Raw genomic sequence first — 21,907 nt, forward strand, 5'->3', positions numbered from 1 at the left:
GTTTTGCTTTTTTCCTCCTCCTTTTTCTCTCCCAGTTCCTCTCAGCAATCGGCTTGGTCTCTCTCAAGTCAGCAGGGGCTCATCTGAGCCTCCTCTCTGGGAAGAAAAGGAAGGGGGGGAGGTGGGAGAGAGAAAAGGGTATTGATCTAATCAAAACCAGATCTACCCAACATCAAAGCAGGAAAGTAAACAGGCTTTTCAACTCCTCAAATTCAAATCAAGCAACCCAGCTATCCGCGAAGTGCTCATCTCAAGTATCCGACGCAGGTTTTTCAAAGGCGAAATCTGAGCTCCCCACACACTTTTTTTCCGGGGAGGGGTGAAGAATGGGAGGGGGAGGTGAGGCAGAAGCAGAGGGACACGGGAGGTGTAAGACACAACCTTCCCCACACCCGCGGGTCCCAGGGACACTCAGGGTAGCCCAACCGGACCCCCTCCCACAACCAGAACTCGCATGCCAGCCGCCAGGCTGAGCGCAGGTGAAACCAATTTCAGTAAACTTCCCCATTCTGCTCTGCATAGATAACTCAAGCTCTCAACGTGCCCTTCCCCGGCATCTGGTTCCCATTCCCCCCACCACTCCCTCCCTCTGCGCTCCCTCGTCCCACTTCTTACAGAAGATCCTTGCCCGAAAAAAAAGCCCGCCCAGCCGCGGCGGGAAGGGGCTCAGGGACTCCTGAAATCAACATGCACCCCCAGATCCCTGATGAAAATGTTGCCTATGCTCAAGACTCTCCACTAAGAACGTGGCTCAGTCTACACCTCTTGTCTTCTACGCTTCCCCAAAGCAGAAACCAGCTCACTTGTAAGAGGCTTTGATCTTCAAACTTTGAAAGAGAGAAGAGAAACCTCGAGACCCGCCGCCCCCAGCTCCCCCAATCCACCTCCTGGAGCCGCGAACCCAACAAAACCAGATCAGAAGGCGTCTCACGCTACTACAGCCTGTGCCAAGAATCCCAAACTCCACTGATCCCAAGCCATTCTTTCTCCAAAAGAAAAGAAGTCTTATCTAACCAATAAACAAGCTGCTCTCCCTAGCCAGGGAAGGATCAAACTATGGAGGGCAGGAGCGGGTCGGGGGGCCGGGAGGAACGCCAGGCCAGCTCCTCAAGACCCCGGGTCTGGGTGGGTGCACCCCGCCCCAGTCCCGGACCTCCGGCCTCCAGGCTGAGCACAAACCCGCCAACTGGCGGGGCCGCGGGTAACGCCGCGCACCAGGGCGCAGAGGAGGTGGTACGACGCCGTTACCTGGAAGATGAAGGCCGCCAAGGCCGGGCTCTCATCTCCTGAGCCCCTCCAGTCCCGTCCCTCCCCGGCCCAACTGCAAACGAACGCCTCCAGTATCCTCCACCAGGAGCGAGGCCGGAGACCCGGGAGCCCCGCTTGGGGGTCACTACCAGGCGTCAAGCTTCGCAGAGGTTCCCGCAGAAAAGGCACGGAAAGCAGCCGCCTAGTCCAGAAATGGCGACGCGCGGAGTCTCGGCCTCTTCGCAAAAGGGGCGGCGAGGAGGAACTCGGGGGACGCGAGCGCCCCGGACTCCGGCCGTCCGGCGCTCAGACTCAGCCTCCGCCAGCGCTCCGGGCACCTAAGCGCGGACCCGCGGTTGGGAGGGGGAGACGAGCGGGGAGAGAAGTGGGAGGGGGCGGGGGAGGGGCGGGGAGGGCAAGCGGGGGGCGCCGCCACCCTTTCATCCCACCTTCCAAAGGCACTCGCGTGCACATGCACACCCCGACTCATCCACACCCACGGCGACTCGACCCCCGAGGGCGAGCTGCCCGTCTCCGCCTCCGACCCCGACGCCACTTGGAGAAGTCTCCCCGCCCGGCCCCCCGACACCCCGGGCCCCGCGCTGGGGAGGGGACTCCAGCGCATCGCGCGCTGGGCCGCCCGGCCAAACCCCCCGGAGCGCTGGGCGCCGAGCCCGCAGCTTCCCCTCGGTGCCGGCCCGGAGCGCGCCCCGAAATAGCCGGCCTGCCAACTTCAAAGCGCCGCCCCGCACATCAAAGCGCGCGGGCCGCCCGACTGCCGCGGCCTCCGCACTCACCATTGATCCGCTGGCGCACTCCTTGTCGAGACCTCGCAGGCGCCGCGGGCAGGGCCCCGGCCCGGGTCCCCCGCTGGACTCGCAGAGGCAGCCCCGGGCCCCCCCCGGGCCCGCCCGGGCATGGGGAACATGGGGGAATCTCGCGGAGGCGGAGGAGGGGGTGCGCAGAAAACAACGATCCCGAGGCGAGAGCAAGCTCCGCGCCGGGGAGGGGAGCGTGCGCCCCGCTGCCCCTTTTATGCAAAAGATCCGAGTGGGCCTCCGCCCCCGCCGCGGCCGCCCCCCGGCCCCTCCGGCCCCCCGCCCGGCCGGCTTTCAACCCAGGTCCTGTTTCCAGCAGTCACTAGGCGCACCAAATGTCCTCCGGGCGCTTCCAACAAAAACTGCGCTGTGGATTTAACTGTGCACTTCAAAGGCGCGAGCCGAGCGCACGGTCCTGGAAGGGAGGTACGCGAGCCGCACCCGGACCAGCCTAGCGCGCTCCTGCGCCCCTCTGGGGGCCATGCAGCCCGCACCCCTCTGCTGCCCCGACTTGCACCCGGCCGCCCCCTCCCGTGGCCCCGTACCCCGCTGCCAGCCGCCCCCGGCCGCGCCGAGCTTTCTTGGAAGCGGCTGCTCCGGGACAGAGCCTCCGACCCCACCTTTTACAGCAGAGCTCTCCGTTGGGGAGGCGGGCGCCTCGGCCTCCGGGTGGCCCCGGAATCCATCGCGATCGGGGGCTTATTTTTATTTCCCGGTTCTCGGGCCGTTACTGAGTTGCCAGGACCTTATCAAAGCACAGCCGGCTCCAGCCGACTCCCCCGGGCCGGGCTCAGGGAGCCAGTGATCCCGCCGCGCCAATCACAGCGGCGCTCGGCCGGCCCGCGCCGCCCGCCTTAAAGGGACAGCGCGCGCCCGCTCTGCCCCGCCCCGGCCCGGCCCCTGTCGCACACTCCGCTCCCGCGTTAACCCTTCCTCAGTCCTTGTCCGCCCCCGGCCCCGGGGCTTTCTCGGCCAGAGTTCTGATTTCATCTTTCAAGTTCTCCGGCCTTTTTGCTCATGCCTCCTCCCCCTGTCTGCCCTGGAGCTCACGGGCTATGCATTGCCGGTTCCTTGTAGCTCTCTGGCCACGGCAAGAACTGCAAGCAAGCAAGCAGAGCGCCCACCCACCCCCGCCCCCATCATCAAATACTTTCCTACCTTTATTCAAGTTTCCCTGGGAATTTAGATTTCGAGGGCCTGCTGGAAGGAGCTGTAGCTCTAGGATCTGCTGGCCAAGTGTCTTAGGGCGTACTCTGGCTGGGACCCGGAAGGCATGGCACATGTGTGCGTGTGAGTGTGTGTGTGTGTGTGTGTGTGTGTGTGTGTGTGTGTGTGTTCGCGCGCGCGCGTGCACTTGTGCTCCAGTATCTGTTTGAGTTAATATAGGAATAGTTTGTGGACGATATGCAGTCGTGTTTGTGTGAAGGTGGGGTGTGAATTTGTCTCCACAGACCTGCTAGTAGTCAGGGAACAATTCCCCAGTTTGAAAACTTGCATGGCATTCAGACCCTTCCTTGTACACGCATGGACTTCTCTCAACAAATTCGTGCCCACCACGCTCTTCCAAAAGGCTGCCACCATCCCATATGTTGCATATTAAATGGCCGTGGAATACCTCCCACACACATATGCAGTGTTAAAGTATAAAAATTCACCCCATTGTCACCTTTGAATTCCTTCCCATCTTCTCCCCAAAATGTTTATAAGGCCCTTAAAAAGTGTCATAAGCCCAGAGCACTTATTTATCTCTTGTTGCAGAAAGTTTCCTCATGGTCGAGCTAATAAAATTTTCCTTCTTGGTGGTGGGGATGGAGGTGAGGCTGTAGCCTGAATATAGTTCTTACCTTGAATGCACACAGCTCTGGAAGCCCTGGGTTCCACCCCTGCACCATATAAACCAGCGCTGATGACATGTGGCTGTCACCTCAAAGGTAGAACCAATGAATGAGAATCCCAAGACTGACAGAGTAAATTTGAATGAAGCCAGCCTGAGCTACTTAAGACTGTCTCAAAACAACAGCAATAACAAAATAACTGCAACAAAACCCACAGGAAAGTAATCCAAAAAGAGGAAAGAAGCGAGAAGCAGCGCCCTGGCTTTATACTGCTGTGCAGTTTTTGCTCTCAAGTCGCTCATTTTGTATTTCGTGTTTAACTTAAAAATGAATGAAGGACAACCATTTTGGCTTTCAGAACTTTGAAACAGGTGAGAAATCTGACTGTCTAAAGGGAAAGAGTAAGTGCCACTCATGTTCTCCTGGAGAAGGAGCAGGGGCTGTGGCAAGGAACAAGCGACCTCTCACAGCTCAAGCCTCCAAACTCAATAACCTAGGAACAAGGCCCTCTGTGTCCATGGTCAATCCACCCAGCTTGTCCTGCAACCAGGAGCCATCCTGTATAAAGCCAGGCTGTGAAATGTGGTCCTTCCTAGAAAGACCAGAGAAAGCATGTTCCCATGATACATCTGTATATTGAGACAACTATAGGTATGAGGACACTGGGTAGCTCTGGTCCCTCTGCCTTCCAGAATCCTGGAGGGTCAATGGCTCCTGGCTGCTCTCAGCCTCTGGCCCTGAGATGGTATATGGAACCCTGACCCCACCTCCTGGCACACTGACCTCCTTAATCAACCCCAGCAACACTGCTTCCCGGGGGTCCTTAGGCCACAGAGGTGTTACTCAAGCAGTAATGTAGAGAGAAGCACAAGCTACCATAGAAGCAGCTACAATGCAAACCATCAGGGGTGTTCACATGTGTGCCCCCCCCCCACACACACACACATGCGTGCGAACACGCTCTGTGGGGTTGGGGGAGGGGACATAGGAAAACCAAGCCATTCCAAATCAAAATAAATAAGGTTCAGAAAAGAGGAGGCTTTGAAAAAGGAAGTGGAAATTGGACCTTCATGGGTGGTTTTCCTTCCCTCCAAGTTGTCCCCACTGACCCCTCACTGCCCCTCAGCCACCCACAATCATCACAGGCTGCCTTTAAACCAGAGAGTTCTCCTGCTCCTTCATTAGCCCGGTGCTGGGGCAGCCTGGGGAGTCCCTTGTGCTTTGGATCTTCTTAGTAACAACTCCTCTGGGAGCCGGGCTTCCAGAGCAGGTGTTAGGGTCATCTCAGGCCAATGACTCCACCATCTCTATGGCCTCACCCCCGCCCCGTCCCCTTCCTCCCCCAACGTCACGTACAGAGGGACTCTACATCCAGCAGGAGCTGGGCGAGCCCTGAGAAGCCGGAAGCCCTCTCTGGCACTGAGTCCTCCAGTACTTGTTGATACTATTACTAGAGGAGCATCCAGAGGCCTTCGTTTATCCCCAACCCCTTTCTCAAGATAGCAGTTTGCCATTTTCCTCTTCTCCCTGGCAGCAGCATTATCATGTGACTTGTTGTAATCCTGCATGGTTGCCTGGAAACTGGAAAGCAAGGTGATGGGTTTCTGCACATGCTCATTCACTCGCCTGCCTTTAAGGTGAAACCCCACGGGGGATAGACAGTGCACTTTGCCTAAGTGTAGACAAGTTTGATAAAGCAGAGGGGGGTCCTTTTCTGGAATTTGGTCCTGGGCTGAAATCCTAGAATACCAGAAAACAAGGCTAAAGGCTCCATGGGAGGCATCCGGCCAGATCGCAGACCCTGGTCAGCTTTCACAAAAACCATTGTGGAGGGGGAGTCACGCCAGCTGGGACCTCAGAGTTGCTGAGACCCAGGATATTTCTGTAAGATTCGGGAACTCTGACTTTTCCTTCTTAGGGAAAAAATGCCACCTTACACAATGTTCCTTTGTTGAGAGGGAGAGGCAGGCGGCTGACTATCGCTGAGGCTGTAGGTCATCTGACCACCTGGCTGCCATTTACTTGTTCCTCTAGGGATAGACGATGATCCATGGGGTCCAAGGGTGTGGTGAACGCAAGCAGTAGCACATACTATGCACCCAAGGTTGACACACAGTATGTATTCAATTCTTTTTTTTTTTCAATTTTCAAAATTTTTGTTTTTATATTATTCATAAGGTTAGTTTGCCTGCTTGAATTTCTGGTGCCAGCGGAGGCCAGAAGAGGGCATCAGATTCCCTGGAACTGGAGTTCCGGATAGTTGTGAGCTGCCATGCGGTTGCTGGGAATCCGAACTCAGGTCCTCTGGAAGAGCAACCAGTGCTCTGACACACTGAGCCATCATCTCTCCAGCCCCACCATGGTTATTTTTGCACAGTGACCCTGTTCTTTCGAGGGACTGTTCCTGCGTTGGAAAGAGACTTTCATACTGGTTTCCCTTGTGTCTCTGTGACACCGTGTATGACGAGAGCAATTAGAGGGATGAAAGATTGATCTTGGCTCACAGTTTCAGAGGATTTCAGGTCACCATGGTGAGGAAGTCACACAGGGTGTGGTGGTGGGAATATGGGTATAGAGGTTGTTCACACCACAGTAGGCCAGGGAGTAGAGGGAGCTAAGATCCAAGATCCAGGTATGACCTTCAAAGGGCTGTTACTACTGACCTACTTCCACCAGCTGTACCCCACTCTCAAAGGTTCCATGGCCTCCCAACATGGGGAACCAGCTGGGGAACGCTTGGGGGCATTTCTGATTTAAAGCCCCACATTGCCAAACATCTGAACAAAGACATTCTCCAATTAGGAGTCAGTTAGTGACTCCAGAAAGCTGGCCACAAGAGATCCTATAGAAGAAGAGCAAAAGGGACAGTGGTAGTTAATCTTCACAGTCAACTTAACTGGATTTGGAATCACCTAGGAGACATACCTTGGGTGAGTCTGTGACAGTGTTTTCAGATGGGTTCATTAAGAAGGAAAGATCCACCTTGCATATGGGTAGCACCTTCCTATGAACAGGAATCCCAGACTGGATAAAGAGGGTAAAAGGAGGAAGCCAGCCAAGGAATAGCAGCCACCAGCCTCTATTTCCTGAATGTGGATACAGTGTGACCAGCTACTTGGTGCTTCAGTATCTTACCCTGCTAGGATAGACTACATTCCTCTCAACTTTGAGCCGAAACAAATCCAGTCAAAATAAATCTGGCCACAGAGATACATGGAAAAGTAACTAAAATAGAGGCTTTTGCCTTTCTGCAGTCCTTCAAAGACTATCCCATTCAGTACTGAGAAAAACAATAACAAAAAAAAAAAAAAAAAAAAACAAAACACCAGGCTAAAGAGATTTGCTGAGGAGGTTTGCTTGGTAACATGCTTGTCACACAAGCTTGAGGACCCAGTACCACCCATTAAAAAATAAATAAAGAAAGAAAGAAAGAAAGAAAGAAAGAAAGAAAGAAAGAAAGAAAGAAAGAAAAGAAAGAAAAGAAAAGAAAGAAAGCCTGGTCTGTGACCCAGCTCAGTTCATAAAGATCACCAAGCCTGACAACCTGAGTTCTATGCTCAGGACCCACTTAAGATCCCGCTCAAATTGTCCTCCAAACTCGTGCCTTAGTAGACACACACACACCATGTAATTTAAAAGAACAAAAGGGCTGGGCATGGCAGTGTACCTGTGAAACTAGCAACTTTCTTGCCAGTCAACTCTAGCCTGGTTCCCTGAGAGACCCCGCCTCAAAAAAGGTGAAGAAAGACTGAGGACAATATCCGATGCCAACCTCTGGTCTCTGTCACGTGCACCCATACATACACGTATACCCACACACACACATACACACCAAGAAATAACAGACTTTTCTAGCTCAGGTGACTCTTCAAGCATCATCTAATCTAACCCTTCACTTAAAAAGACAAGGCAAGCCAGGCGGTGGTGGCGCATGCCTTTAATCCCAGCACTCGGGAGGCAGAGGCAGGCAGATCTCTGTGAGTTCGAGGCCAACCTGGTCTACAAAGGGAGTTCCAGGAAAGGCGCAAAGCTACACAGAGAAACCTTGTATGGCCCCTATAGACTCCTGTGTCCCACTGCTTGTCCACAGGCAGTGGCACTGTTAAGAGGTGTGGCCTTGTTGGAGGAAGTGTGTCACTGTGGGACCTGGCTTTGAGCTCTCCTATGCTCAAGCTAAGCCCAGTGTGGTACACAGTCTCCTGCTGCCTGCAGATCAAGATGTAGAACTCTCAGCTCCTCATCCAGCACCATGTCTGCCAGCACACTGCCATGCATCTCACCATGACGATAATGGACTAAACCTCTGAAACTGCGAGCCAGCTCCAATTAAACATTTTCCTTCATAAGAGTTGCCGTGGTCATGGTGTCTCTTCACAGCAATAGAAACCCTAACTAAGACAGGATGTTTTCCTAAAAGAACTACTGCTGTGGGATGTTCTCTATGCTGTGAATGTGTTGCTCTGATTGGTTGATAAATAAAAAGCTGATTGGCCAGTAGCCAGGCAGGAAGTATAGGTGGGATAAACAGACAAGGAGAATTCTGGGAAGTGGAAGGCTGAGTCAGGAGATGCCAGCCTGCCGTCCAGGGAGCAAGATGTAATGGCACTCAGGTAAAGCCAGGGAAAACGTAGCGACATATAGATTAACAGAAATGGTCTGAGTTTAAGTATAAGAGCTAGTCAGTAGTTAGCCTGAGCTAATGGCCAAGCAGTTAATTAATATTAAGCCTCTGTGTGTTCATTGGGGTCTGAATGGATGTGGGTCTGCGGGAGCCAGGTAGGACCAGGAAAACTTCAGCTACAAACTACAGCAGCCTGAAATCCCTCCAAAGTACAGTTAGTTCATTCATCTCCTTGACACTGGGAGCTCAGCTCTTTCAGCCTGTCCTGGATAACTCCTAGTCTTTCACAGAAGCAGTTATTTCCATGGGCATCTCGGTAGGCGTGGGCCACCTAAGGGAGGGGGGACTCTCACCAGCCTCAGAGGAAGAAAGAGTAAAACTTGGACTCAATTTCCTGTCACTCTTCCTAACTTCCTCTTCAGGCAGAAGACGAAATATGGATTGTGAGTTTTATGCAGTGGCACAATGCTATTTGTTATGCAGCGCTGTTTACCATGAGAGAAAAGCCACGAGGTACGACAAAACCGACTATAAGAGTTTATTAGGAGAAGGAACAGAGGGGAATGTGCTTTAGGCCTATGGAAGATTGTGCAGGGAGAGAGAGGAAGACGGGAGAGAAGAAGCGGGAAGGAGTCTGCGACCTGTCTCTTTATGGATTCCCCTACACATGCACATACAGGCTTACAGAGCTATGCCACACATGCACATAGATTGTGTGGTCATGCTGAGGGCAAATTACACAGATTACAAGGATGCAAGGCCCCTTGCTTGGCTACTGAACAGCGCAAGTGCGGTCATGTGGCTACACAGATGCTGAGGACTTTGAAGCCACAAGGGAAGGAGAGGAGAAAGTCAGCGAAGCGTATTTGTCATAGACATGTTAGATTGAAAACCATGGGAAATGATACTTTAAAACTTCCACATTCTAATCGAATTGGTTAGGAAGGGCCTTTGCTGTGCACTATAAGTGAGCAGGTCCACAAACGGCCGAGTGTTTTCAGCAGCTTCCCGTTCACGGTTTTTGGAGCCTGGCTTTTTTTCAGTTGGCCTGAACTTGTAAGCAGGAGAGGTCACCGATATCAAAATCAACCCGGAAGAGGGCTGGAGAGATGGCTCAGCATCTGAGAGCTCGGATTGCTCTTGCAGAAGACTCAGGTTTGGTTCCCAGCACCCGTGTTAGGTGACTCACTACCTGTGGCGCCAACTCTAGGGGACCTGAACCCCTCCTCTAGCCCTTGTTTGCTCCCCCAACCCCCACACTCCAAGACAGGGTTCCTCTGTGTAGCCCTGGCAGTCCCGGAACTCTTTGTAGACTAGGCTGGCCTTGAACTCACATCTGTCTGCCTCTGCCTCCCAAGTGCTGGGGTTAAAGGTCTATGCCACCACACCTGGCTCCATTTGCTAAGTAAAAAACAAAACAAAACAAAAAACCAACTCCTGGAAAGTGAAAATAAGCTGAGCTTGAAACAATTTCCTGCATTTCTTCATTGTTTCTTGACTCTGCGCCATACTGGGGTGCTGCAGGATTTGTCATGGCAGGGTAGACCGCTTTACAGAATTCCAGCCCACTCTAGAACCTTCTAGCTGTTGTTCCATGTTACAGAATCTTCTCTTATTAGCTCTACTAATGTTCTGCCTTGTTATTTAATCTGCCAATGCTGTAGCCCCACCCCTCACCTGACTAGCTTTAATGAACTCAGGTAGTAGAAAGTTTTGACAAGCTCCTTCCAAAGGGTCTACACTGGCTGTCTACACTGCCTTTCCTCTCTTGGTCTGGTTAACCCATTACAGTCTCTCTCACAAGCAAACCATTTCCATCTGGTTAAAAAAAAAAAAAAAAAAAATCTGGCTGAGTGTGCTGGCATAGGCTTCAGGAAGCAGAGACGGGGCATCTCTGTGAGTTCAAGGCCAGCCTGGTCTACCTAGCAGTCCCAGATAGTGAGACTGTCTTTTAAAAAGAAAAGAAAAAGAAAAAGTCCTGCTTGTGAAGCCATGGAGCCTACAGGACAATCGTTCTCTCCTCTGTTCCTCCCCACTTAGCCGAGGACACCTCATCTTCCTGCCACTGGGCCTCTGTCCTTCGGCTTCTTCTCCAGGGAATTCCTTGAACTGTCCGGAAACTGTCCGGAGACCAGGGTCTCCAGAAGTTGTAACTCTGGCCTCTTTTACAGTCTTAGTTCATCATGGCCACATTTGGCTAAGTCAGCCACAGTCCCTTCCAATTAACATGCTTACAACAGAGCTGGGCTCTGTGTGCAGTTAAGCCAATGCTTGCCTAGCATGCAGAAGACCTGGGGTCGGTACTTAACACTGCATAACCCCAGTCGGGCTGCACAGCCATCAAAGAACAAACCCAAAGCCACTGTGTCTCTGTGTCTCTCACAGGAGCCAGACATCGTTCTGATGGCAATGGCCTCACCATCCCCCCCCCCCCCGTTTTAACTGCTCTCCATGCCTGCAGTTCAGCTCCCCCTACATATCGCTATCATAGTGTGCATCCCATAACTCAAAGCTGGCCCTGTCAGCGCTTGGTTTCAAATCCCTTCCCGACTGCCTGTAGACTTTACATAAGGGCCCAGCACCTGAGCATGGCGCCTAAGAGAGACTTTCTGGCGATCTCCAGCTTCATTTCTGCTGCGTCCCCATTCTTACCATGTACAGCCCCACATGGCAGCTCATTATCCACCCCCACCCACCCACCCTGTGCCCTTTTCGTTCTTTTTTTTTTTTTTTTTTTTCAAGACAGGGTTTCTCTGTGTAGCTTTGGCACCTTTCCTGGAACTCACTCTGTAGCCCAGGCTGGCCTCGAACTCACAGAGATCCACCTGCCTCTGCCTCCTGAGTGCTGGGGTTAAAGGCATGTGACACCACCACCTGGCTTCCCTCCCCCCTTTTAAGGATCCTCTGGGTGGCCAGCTTCTCTCCAGTGTCTCTGCTCATGTCCAGTACTGGTCTCCCTGGGCATGGAGTGGTGCCTGTTCTTTAAACTCCTGTAGCACTTGGGACCCATACTTTTCTGTCCTATGTACTCAGTCTGGGCCCCTCTCAAGCCAGGGACCATGTTTTATGAACTTGGATCCTTAGTTTGGTGCCTGGCATATGGCTCAAGAAATAATAGAAGTAGATTGTGGACAAGAGTCTCATGGGAATTATTTAACAGCGGTGAACACCGTGCAACAGACGATGAGAACCGATGTTGGCCTGCCTATGTGCTAGAACAGTCTTGTGTGTATGTAGGGGTATGTGGGGTGTGTGCCTGCCAAAGCCAAGCCTTTAGTGGTTGCTGTGTAGGATCCACCCTAGGTTGTTTCTAGGATCCCTACTTAACATCCAGGCCTTATGAAGTTCCCTTCCCTTGACCAAAGGTGGGATTTATTGACAGTATAAAATGTAGAAGAGGAGGTGCTGGGATGTCCCTTCTGAGATTAGGTTTCAAAACGTTGTGATGACTTTTTTTTTTTTTTAAGACAGTCTCAATGTAGAGACCTGGCTGGCCTAGAACTCTGTGTAGACCAGACTGGTCTCGAACTCACAGAAATCCACCCGAAGCTGCCTCCCTAGTGCTGGGATTAAAAGCACACACCACCCTCCCCCACCCACTGTGTCTTGCTCAAAACTGTAACTCTGCAGTGTTTTCGCTGGGATTAGGAAACAGCCCTCACACCAACCAAGTGTGGGATCTGGAAGCCAGCTCCCAGCTAAGCCTTACCAAGGCCCCTCAGGCCCGGGGCTGATTTACCTGTAATGTCACAGGAAACCCTAGGCATGCGGGCCAAACCCAGATTCTGAAGCCACAGATTAAGACCCATCCCTCAGGGAGGGGAGCGGCAAGCTCAGATCTCTCAGATAACACTTTTGCCCAGTCAGCTCATCTTGCAAAAGCTAAGAACCAGGTTGCAAGGCACACTGGGGGCGTGAACCCTTCTTGTACTTTATTAGATAAGAGCACACTGGGGGAGGGGGGGCCGGTGTGACCTGGCAACAATTAGAGCGCATTTGAAGCTCTTCAAAGGCTTCTGGACCTTTATAAAAATATATCAAAACTCTCCAAGGAGATTACGAGAAGGAAACCGAGCCTTTATGAGGTTGCACTGCCTGCAGGAGTGGATGGGGTCATACGCAAACCCCAACTTTGTCCAAGTTGCTCCCCCAACCACACTAAATGAAGAGGTAGTGCTCACGTTTTTTAGAAGGTGGGTAATATTGGTCAGCTACGCTTGACTGACTTCAAGGAGGGAAACTGATCTCACTGGACATTGGATGCTGGATCTGAACACAAGATGCTGAGGGAGTCGTGCTGATTTAAATGCAGTGTTAAAGCCAGGGGCGGGGTGGTGGGGGGCGGGGGTGGGGTGGTGGGGGAGGTGGCTAGCGCTCGAATGGTGATCTTAGGGAAGGCATTTCTGAGTGCCAGTCAAGTACCCATGGGGCAGGGAGTGGCTCTGAAAGACCCTGAGGAAGCCGGGATGAATTTTCAGAGGAGAGAGTTCCCTGAGACTGTGACCTCTGAGTGGAGAAATTGTCCCAAGATCATTGGGGTTGAAGATGATGGTTTTCTCATCAAAAACCTTAGCTTCACAAACAAAATCAAAGGCACACACTCAGCTCAGCCTTCTGTACTTCCTCGAAAAATACTTTCACAGATAACTTTAGGGCATTAAAAAAAAAGATAGACTAATTATTGAAACTATAAAACCCTGCTCAACGAGTCATCCCAGCATTAAAGGGATGTTGGGGGGAAATTAAATGGCCGAAACAAGTGTGCCCAGCTTTTCAGGAAAGGAGTCGGAGCCTGACCTTGGAGGAAGGTGAGGTAGCCAAGGAAGCTTAGCTAGGGTACTGACTCCCTGGAGCCAGGGCTGACTCTTCTGCAGACTTCAAAATTGATGTGTTCGGTGTGCTAGCTCTGCCTAGCTGGGTAAAACCTGGAATCCTCAGTTTAGTTCACAACTCAGAAGATGATTAGGGTACGTAAGTCAAAAAAATATAGTGGGGGGGGCACAGGGGGTGTGGTGAGAAAGCCTCCTCCCTGTGGGCGTGTCTGTTCCAGGATGGGATCAGAGTCTGCAGGACTTTCCTGAGGCAAAGAGGTGAGAGGCCCAAGTGTCCCACAGCTGCCTGCCCAGGAGGTGGGGGAGGGACGGGTCGGTGTCCAGGTGGTGGATACTTGGAGGGCACCCTGGGGACACCCCCAGCTGCTGGATCGCTTCTAGAGGTCAAGACTGAGGAAGACGCTCGACCCATAAAGCCCCACCACCCAGGGAGGGAGTGTGAACTGGGTGGGATGATTGGAGGTCTTTCGTCCATTTCCGCTTTCTCTGGCGGCCACCCACTTGGTGTGGGTCATGCACCTGCTTCACCCAAACTGGGCTCATCTTTCACTGATTTGACCTCCCTACCCCTAGAGTCCTGCTCTTCCCTATCCTAACAAAAGCAGGCTTCCTGCCTATCCCCCCCAAACCATCCCTGAGGGATTCCCCTCCTCTGAACGTGCAGGTGAAAAGGGAGCTGGCCTTAAACCCCAGGTGGAGGACCTGTACATTCTTGAGTTGGTATTCTGCCAAACAGACCCGGCCATTTCCCAGGGAGCCTGTGAGGCTGGGAGCAAAGTGGATGTCTGGCCCGGCCTGCATGTGGTCCAGGAGGGTAGAGCTCTGCCCTCTGCAGCCTGCCGCTTGGGTGAGGGTGACAGCGGGGAGGAGGATATCAACAACCCGGTGGCTAATTTTGGGGTACTAGAGAGAAGGATTGGGGTGAACGAGGAGGACACCAGAAATGGTCTTGAGACGCTGAGGAGAGGCCACAGGGCCCGGGGCAGAAGCGCTTCCTTTTCCGGAATCCCATAGACACTGAGAGAAGCAAACTGGGCTGGCCGGGCTGGCCCAGGAAGGTTTAAAGGACCTGAGCGCAGGAGGTGGTCTCTTCTCCCCTCCCTCCTTCCCTTCTTGTCTTTGTTAGACAAGGTTAGAAGAACTCTGCTGCTCTTGTCCCAGCCACCACATGGCACCCTCACACCTGGGAAGAGGCGCTTTATCTGAAAGTGTAACTATGCACCCAGGAGAGGGGCTTAAGGGTTGGGCATGGAGGCTCTGGAAGGAGACCCCCCCCCCCCCCCGGCAGAGCCGTCCTTCCTCTATGCCTTAGTTTCCCTGGGTATAAAATGCTTGGCTGCGTAGCTGTCAGGATTACATGAAGGGCCATGGTGAGATAGATGCTTAGGACCCAGCTGGTACCCTGGGAATACTAGGGTAGGGTTAGCCATCTTAGAAAAAAACAAACGAAATCAAAACAAACAAACAAACAAAACAAAAAAAAACCCAACAGCTAAGGGAGTCATCCTGGTAAGGTCCTGTTTCCCGTTAGGGATCTTCCTTCCATGTTTTTTTTGGGGGGTGGGTGGGTGTGCCACAGGGGGAGGCAGGGCTGCTTAAAACCTCCTTCCCTGAAGTTTAAAGTGGGAATAAAATAAAGTCAGCTTTAAAATGATGAAAGTGGTGTCCAAATGGACACCAATGCTCTCAGGAAATGTATGGGTGCGCGTGCGTGCGTGCGTGCGTGCGTGCGTGCGTGCGTGCGTGCGTGTGTGTGAGAGAGAGAGAGAGAGAGAGAGACAGAGAGACAGAGAGACAGAGAGACAGAGAGAGAGACAGAGACAGAGAGAGACAGAGACAGACAGACAGACAGACAGACAGAGAGACAGACAGACAGACAGACGGGGGGGGGGGGGGGGGGCGAGGGTGTTCTCTGTATAGTCATGGCTGTTCTAGAACTCGCTCTGTAGACCAGGCTGCCCTTGAACTCACTGAGATCCTCCTGCCTCTGCCTCCTAAAGTCATGCACAACCACTCACTGCCAGGCTGGATTTTTCCATTTTTGAAAGCAGTAAATTCTCAGTTTCCTGCTAACCAATGGCTTCCTAAGGCAGGGAAGATCTTGGCTTCCATGTTATCATTCTGTGGCTCATGGCCAGTCTTCTAAGGAGAGAGGAGGTGCTTGCGGCCACCTGCTGCTTCATCGGGGTCCCTCAAGTAGCACCACATTTTAGTCCTCAGTGTGCCTAGGTTCTGTATTCAGGATGTAGCCAGTCTCAGGTGGAAAATACTCCAGGATGGAAATGAGTTTGTGTCTGTGTTGAACGTGAAGATCTTTTTCTTGTCGTCATTCCCCCCCCAAAAAAAACACTACAGAATTACAATCATGGGAATGCCCTTTGCATTGTTTTAAGTAGTATGTCCATTTGTTTATTATTATAATACTTTCTGAGACAGGGTCTCATGTATCCTAGGATGGCTTTGACTTAGGACAGTAGCTGTTCCAGAATGACCTTGAACTTCTCATCTCCCGCTTCCACCTCCTGAGTGTTGAGACCACAAATATATTCCAATCACAAATGGTTTATCTGGTGCCAGGGGTGGAGTTCAGGGCTTTGTTTCGGCTAAGCAATCACCCCACCAACTGAGTTAAACCCAAGCCTAGTTGTATGGCCTCTTAAACATTCATTTCTCAGTCCATAAAATATCAGTAAGGACCAATAACCATTTTGTGAAAAGGGTTGCCTATATAAAATGACCTTTAACCCTTTTATGCTTCCTGCACACCAGTCTGGCCTCCCAGCCCACCAGGGAACGGAGATAATACAGGAGGAACAGTGCCTACCCAGTTGCTGGCACTGAAAACAGTGACTAGAGACATGCAGAGTGCTAGATCCAGGAAGCTACCTGGAGCCCTGGGCAGGGCGATCAAATGCATCCCTGTAAGTGTGGTGCCGGGGGGAGAGCAAGTACAGCCACGGAGTCTTCTAGGCTGACCTCTCTGCAGCCTCAGGGATCCCCAAATCTGTTGCTCAGAGAAAAGGGAGGCTGAGGCTCACAACCCACATCCACCAGCACAGCCCCTCTGTCCTTGACGCCATCTTTGCTCTGTCCTTGGCGCCATCTTCTCTCACAAACGGCGGCCCTGTCTGAACCTGCAGGACCAAGGGGGCAGTAAAAAAGGCCATAAAGGAGTGGGAAGAGCTGCCATAAACCGGAGACAGAGTCATTAGCAGTTCCTCTCTGATAAGAGCTTCAAGGGTTTCCAGCAGACAGCCTGGTCCTTACCCTCCCCCCCCCCCCAAGATAGTTGAATCCTTGCTTCAGAGCTCACAGGGGAGGAGGATCAAGGAAGAGGAGTGGGGGAGGGGGTGGGGGGGGGAGAAAGAACAGAGGGTGCACTGATCAAGGGCGGGAGACAGGCTCCAGATAATAGTCCAATAGGGACAGCTACAGTGAGGAGGCGCTTCCTGTGTGCTGGCTGCCCCCCCATCACCTCTTTCGCTTCCCCGCTCAGCCACTCCCTGAGGTAGACACTACTACTGTCAAGTCCCATTTCAGAGCTGCAGCCTAGGACACAGTGCAGACTCTGTCTGGTACAGTCCAATATGGAGTGCAGATTGTACAGTGTAGACTGCCCTGCTCAACATGAGCAATGTCAAGGTGGTGGCCGCGGAGTCTTAAACCCAGCATAGGGCCCATGTAGCGCCATGCGGGGAGTAGGGACTGAAGTGATGATTGCGCACATCCTGTGCCATGTGGAGGCCCCATCTGGAGGAGGTGAGATACTGGATGAGAATCCTAGGGGTGGGCCAGATGTGAGGGAAGCAGGGAACCCTGTGTTGGTCTCTCAGCTACTCTCAGCCCTTGTACAAGACTGACAACAGCCACTGGCCAAAGGTGAAGGATCAGAGAGGGTAGGTGAGCAGTTCAAGGTCCCCCAACCACCTCCCATAAATTGTCGTCCTGGGCAGGGCAAGCATTCAAGACTGGAAGAACTACTGCATCAATGTTCTTCCTGGATGGATGGATGGATGGATGGATGGATGGATGGATGGATGGGTAGGTAGACTCTGCCACCAAGTGCTCATCTGCCTTGAAGTCTAGGGCTCAGGGCTGCCTATCTTGGGTCCTCTTTCTTAGACAGAAGATTCATTAGGACTCTGCTGCATAGTCTTAGGCATGCCTCTCTGAGTAATAGGTCATAGGCACAAATCTATGAAGCTGGTTGACCTCGAATTCACTGGCTGGATGATAATGATGACCTTGAACTTCTTGAGCTTCCTGGTTCCATGGATGATGTCATTTTAGGGCTAGAACCCAGGGCTTTGTGCATGCTAGACAAACATTCCACCAAAAGAGCCACAACCCCAACCCCTATGCTGCTATTTTTAAGGACCAGGATCAAAAAAGTAAGAAGGTGTTTTATTAGTTTTTCCAGTTCCTGCCATCTGAGTGTATAATCAGGAGAAGTGTGGTGACTACCAGGCTTGGGCTTAGAGGCCTGTATTCCAGCTCTGGCTCCGGGTTTTTCTGTGACTCAGGACACTTAGGGCAGCCCAGGTCCTCATCCGCACAAGGAAGGGATGGAATGTGAGTGGCTTGTCTCCTCACGCTCTCCCTTTGTAGAGCTCCACTTTGAGCCTGCCAGCCTCACTGGATGGGAGAATAAAGGCCACCAGAAGGCAGAACTGCCCATGTCGACGTGGATTTTGTAGCTGGAGACTGGTGTCCCCTGAGACTGCTGTCCCCTGAGACTGGCCAGGAAGGGAGAGATACTGGTCTGTAGCCTTGGGACTAGCTTTCAGTTGCATGGAGGTTTGTGCCTATAATGTAAGCACTTGCAAGGTTAAGGAAGGACTATCATGAGTTCCAGGCTAACCTGGGCTACAAAAAGTAAGACCTTGTCTCAAAAAAACCAACGTCAGCCAACCAACCAAACAATGATAGTGTAAATTTAGTGAGATTCTAAGTGGCAGGGACCAACCCACCCTATGACCTCTTCCAAGGACCCATCATAATTCCCCTCTGAAAAGGACTAGGCTTCCCGAACACAGAGTTAAAAATGACTCTAGGATCATCTTGCATATTCCTGAAAATTTTCTAAGCATTCAGGTTATGTAGAAATGCAAAGATTGTCTAAGTAAATCACGTGCACTTCCTAGGTAGGGGGGAGGAATGTTATACCGTGATTAGAAAGTTAATAGAGTTGTAATGCAGGAAATGCCCTGAGATTTACTTCAAACTGCAGGATGCAAATTTGAAGTGCTATATGCTGAACCAAGGAAAATATATACGAATGAGGATCTGATGAGAACAGAGGGCGGGATAACGGCTCATTTTTTCCTTCATATTGGTGTTGGTATGCTTGAGGAGAGAGAATGGCTACACTCGGAACTGTGCTCCACCCCTGCTCAGACTCAACTGACTGGACTACGTTTGGCCATGTCATCTAGGCAGTCCACGCTGAGCTTGCCAGGACCCTAACCTTGAGGAGCTGAGCCTATGGGTATGATCTGGGTTGATCGTCTTTTTCTCTGGGGCTCAGAAATTTGAATATTTGAAAACAAAGAAAGAAATTCTGCTCTAAGGGGCTGAAGCTGCTGAAAGGGCCCCGAGTAAGGGTGGAAAGATGAATGCTTTGGATGAGGGGTGTGAAGAGTTTAGGAGGAACAGGAGCTAAGAGAAACAGGTCAAGACACACACACAGAGACAGAGAGACAGAGAGACAGAGAGAGAGAGAAGACACCATGTCCCATGGACAGAGAAACCAAGGGTAACTGCCTCGCTCAGCCTTTCTGGGTTTCCAGCTTCCCACCGAGGGCTTTATTCCTATAATGTGCTACATTTTTCCTTGGTGAACCTTGAGTAAATCCTGCACATTCTTGTGGGTGAGAAATATTGGCTTACACTTTCCAAAATGTCTTTGTCATTATATTGTTTTTAATAAGAGACTACCAAATAAGGGACTCCACAGCACCTTCAGGTGGCCCTACTACTGGGGATGCTCTTTTGAATTAAAAGAATTAAAATATTTATTTCTATTATTTATAAAAATACTTTTTTATTTAATTTTGTGTGCATTGGTGTTTTGCCTGCCTGTATGTGTGCCAGGGTGCCAGATCCCCTGGAACTAGAGTTACAGTTATGAACTGCCTGTGGATGCTGAGAATTGAACCTGGGTCCCCTGGAAGAGTCCTTAGTGCTCTTAACCACTGAGCCATCTCTCCAGCCATCTCTCCTGCCTCATGTGGATGTAGGGAACCGAACTTGGGTCCTCTTGAAGAGCAGTATGCACCTTTATCTACTGAGCCATCTCTCCAGTCTCGGGGATGTTTTCGTATACATCGCTACAACTGCTCCTTGACTTTCTGTGGGATTCTAGCATATTAATAAAATTGTCCTAAGTTGAAAATATCCTAAGTTAAAAATGCATTAAACACATATGACCTTTTACATGACTCAGCCCGGGCACGGGCTGAACTTGTGATCTTCCTCTCAGCATCCCCAATCGTAGAATTATAGGCATGTGTCACTGTGTCAGGTTGCATCTAACCTACTAAAACCATAGTTTTGCCTGAATTTCTTATGTGTGCTCACAACTTCCATCAGCCTGGAGTTGGTCAGAATCATGGACCACAAAGCCTGTCTGTAGTGAGGTACTGACTACCTCACATGGTCCACTGAACACTGTTCACAGTGAAAAACAGAGGTTATATGAGTTTACTTCCACACGATGGTAAAGCTGAAAAACCACGCTTGTGAGTCTGGCTGGGTCTGTGTTTAAAATCAGGTTGGCCTAACTTTATTTGTTTATTTATTTTTAGCCAAGGTTTCAGAGGAACCACAGTTCAAGGGCCATGTAGAGACTGCACAGGCCAAGCCTCTCTTTAGGGTATTGACATCAGAGACTCCAAGTCAGGGCTAACCCGCCAACAGGACCCTGTCCCTCTTGGAATTGTTTTTGTCTGTTTTTCGAGACAGGGTTTCTCTGTGTCGTCCTAGCTGTCCTAGAACTCACTCTGTAGACCAGGCTGGCCTCGAACTCAGAGATCTGCCTGCCTCTGCTTGAGCGCTGGGATTCTGGGCGTGTGCCACCTCCTCCCCACCTGAAATTGTTGTCTTTGAAAGGCAGTGTGGTGCCCTTTGCCTCGTGCTGACTGAGTTCTTAGACTGCAGTTGGTGAACCTGCATTTACACAGCAGTCTCATCCACTCTCTAGCACACCACACACACACACACACACACACACACACACACACACACGCTCAAACCAGGACAGATGCAGCCTGGACAGATGTGTGTGAAATTTCCTGTATCTCAGAATTGCCATCCCCTGAGCGGGCTTCCCTGTTTGGAGTCTGTATTCTCCACACTTGAGCTAGCTCAAATTCTTGGCCAGATTGAGGGATTTAAAGGAGGCGGAATGTGGCCTTGAACATTCTTCCTCCAGCTTGAGCACATAGAGCCAGGCTATTTTTAGAATTTCATTCATTCATTTTGAGTGCGTGCATTCCTGTATTTGTGTGGGCATGATGACGTCTGTGTGAAGAATGTGTGTGGAGGTCAAAGGACAATATCCTTTCAGCATATGAGTGTTAGGGATGGGCGCCAGGGCGTCGGTCTTGGTGGCAAACACCATTACCTGCTGGACCATCTTGCCAGCCCTTGACCATTAGCACACGAGAGTTTTCTAACTGTCCACACTCTGAGTGTAAGAGGCTGAGAGTGAACAAGATAAGGGGAGGAATTGAAGAGGGGGAAGGGAGTGTGTGCTCTGTGCAGGTCAACCAGGCACAGCGCACCTTGTCCCTCCTCCCAGATCTCCACCCTGACTTCTGGGAAGAGGACTTGCTTTCTTTCTTCTGTAGCCGAGAAAACTGGCCTTGGAGACTTCAAGCCCGAATTGTTTGTTGTTGTCCCAATGTCAGCACCAAAATGTTGTATGAGCTTTGCCGAACTTTCTCACCCTTCCCAAACCTCACTTTTTCCAACTGTTAAATGGGAATAAATCATTCTGTTAAAAAAAATGCCAGGTGGTGGTGGCGCATGCCTTTAATCCCAGCACTCGGGAGGCAGAGGCAGGCGGAGCTCTGTGAGTTCAAGACCAGCCTGGTCTACAGAGTGAGTTCCAGGACAGTCAGAACTGTTTCACAGAGAAACCATGTCTCGAGGAAAACAAAACAAAACAAAACAAAAAAAGGTGAAATAAGGAAATGGATACAGTATGTGTCCAGTAAGTGTCTTGTAAATGTGTGCTTTTTGTCTTGCAGAACTAGGCTGTGGTGGTTCTTCCACACTCTGCTCTGATCTCCTTATGGGAAAATGGCCCACGGTCCTTTTGGGACAGGCAGCCATCTTCCAGGGTCCTCCATGAGCCGACCTACTGTGTGTTCTGCAGACTGTGTCAACTGGTGGTGCTGTTCTGGCTCCGGGGAAGTGCTGGTGGCCCGAGCTCTGTAATCTACTGGCTTTCCACATAGAGTCTGGGCCGGGACAATGTGGCTCACATCCTCTCCAGAGTAGCCGGGCTGGTTTGCTGCTCACCACCCTTAGACTCGGACTGAAAAGCTC

General features: G+C 51.4%; 1 protein-coding gene across 1 annotated transcript in view; it reads right to left on the reverse strand.

Moving 5' to 3' along the window:
* Positions 1-14: 14 nt before the first annotated feature.
* Positions 15-21,907, reverse strand: part of Cep112 (centrosomal protein 112) — a 493,364-nt gene continuing 471,471 nt past the window's right edge. The window contains exon 28 of the mRNA XM_037201522.1: positions 15-96. The gene's annotated coding sequence lies outside the window, so the exon portion shown is untranslated. The remainder of the gene's footprint in view (positions 97-21,907) is intronic.

The sequence above is a fragment of the Peromyscus leucopus genome, chromosome 8b (genome assembly GCF_004664715.2).
Source record: "Peromyscus leucopus breed LL Stock chromosome 8b, UCI_PerLeu_2.1, whole genome shotgun sequence".
Classification (NCBI taxonomy): domain Eukaryota; kingdom Metazoa; phylum Chordata; class Mammalia; order Rodentia; family Cricetidae; genus Peromyscus; species Peromyscus leucopus.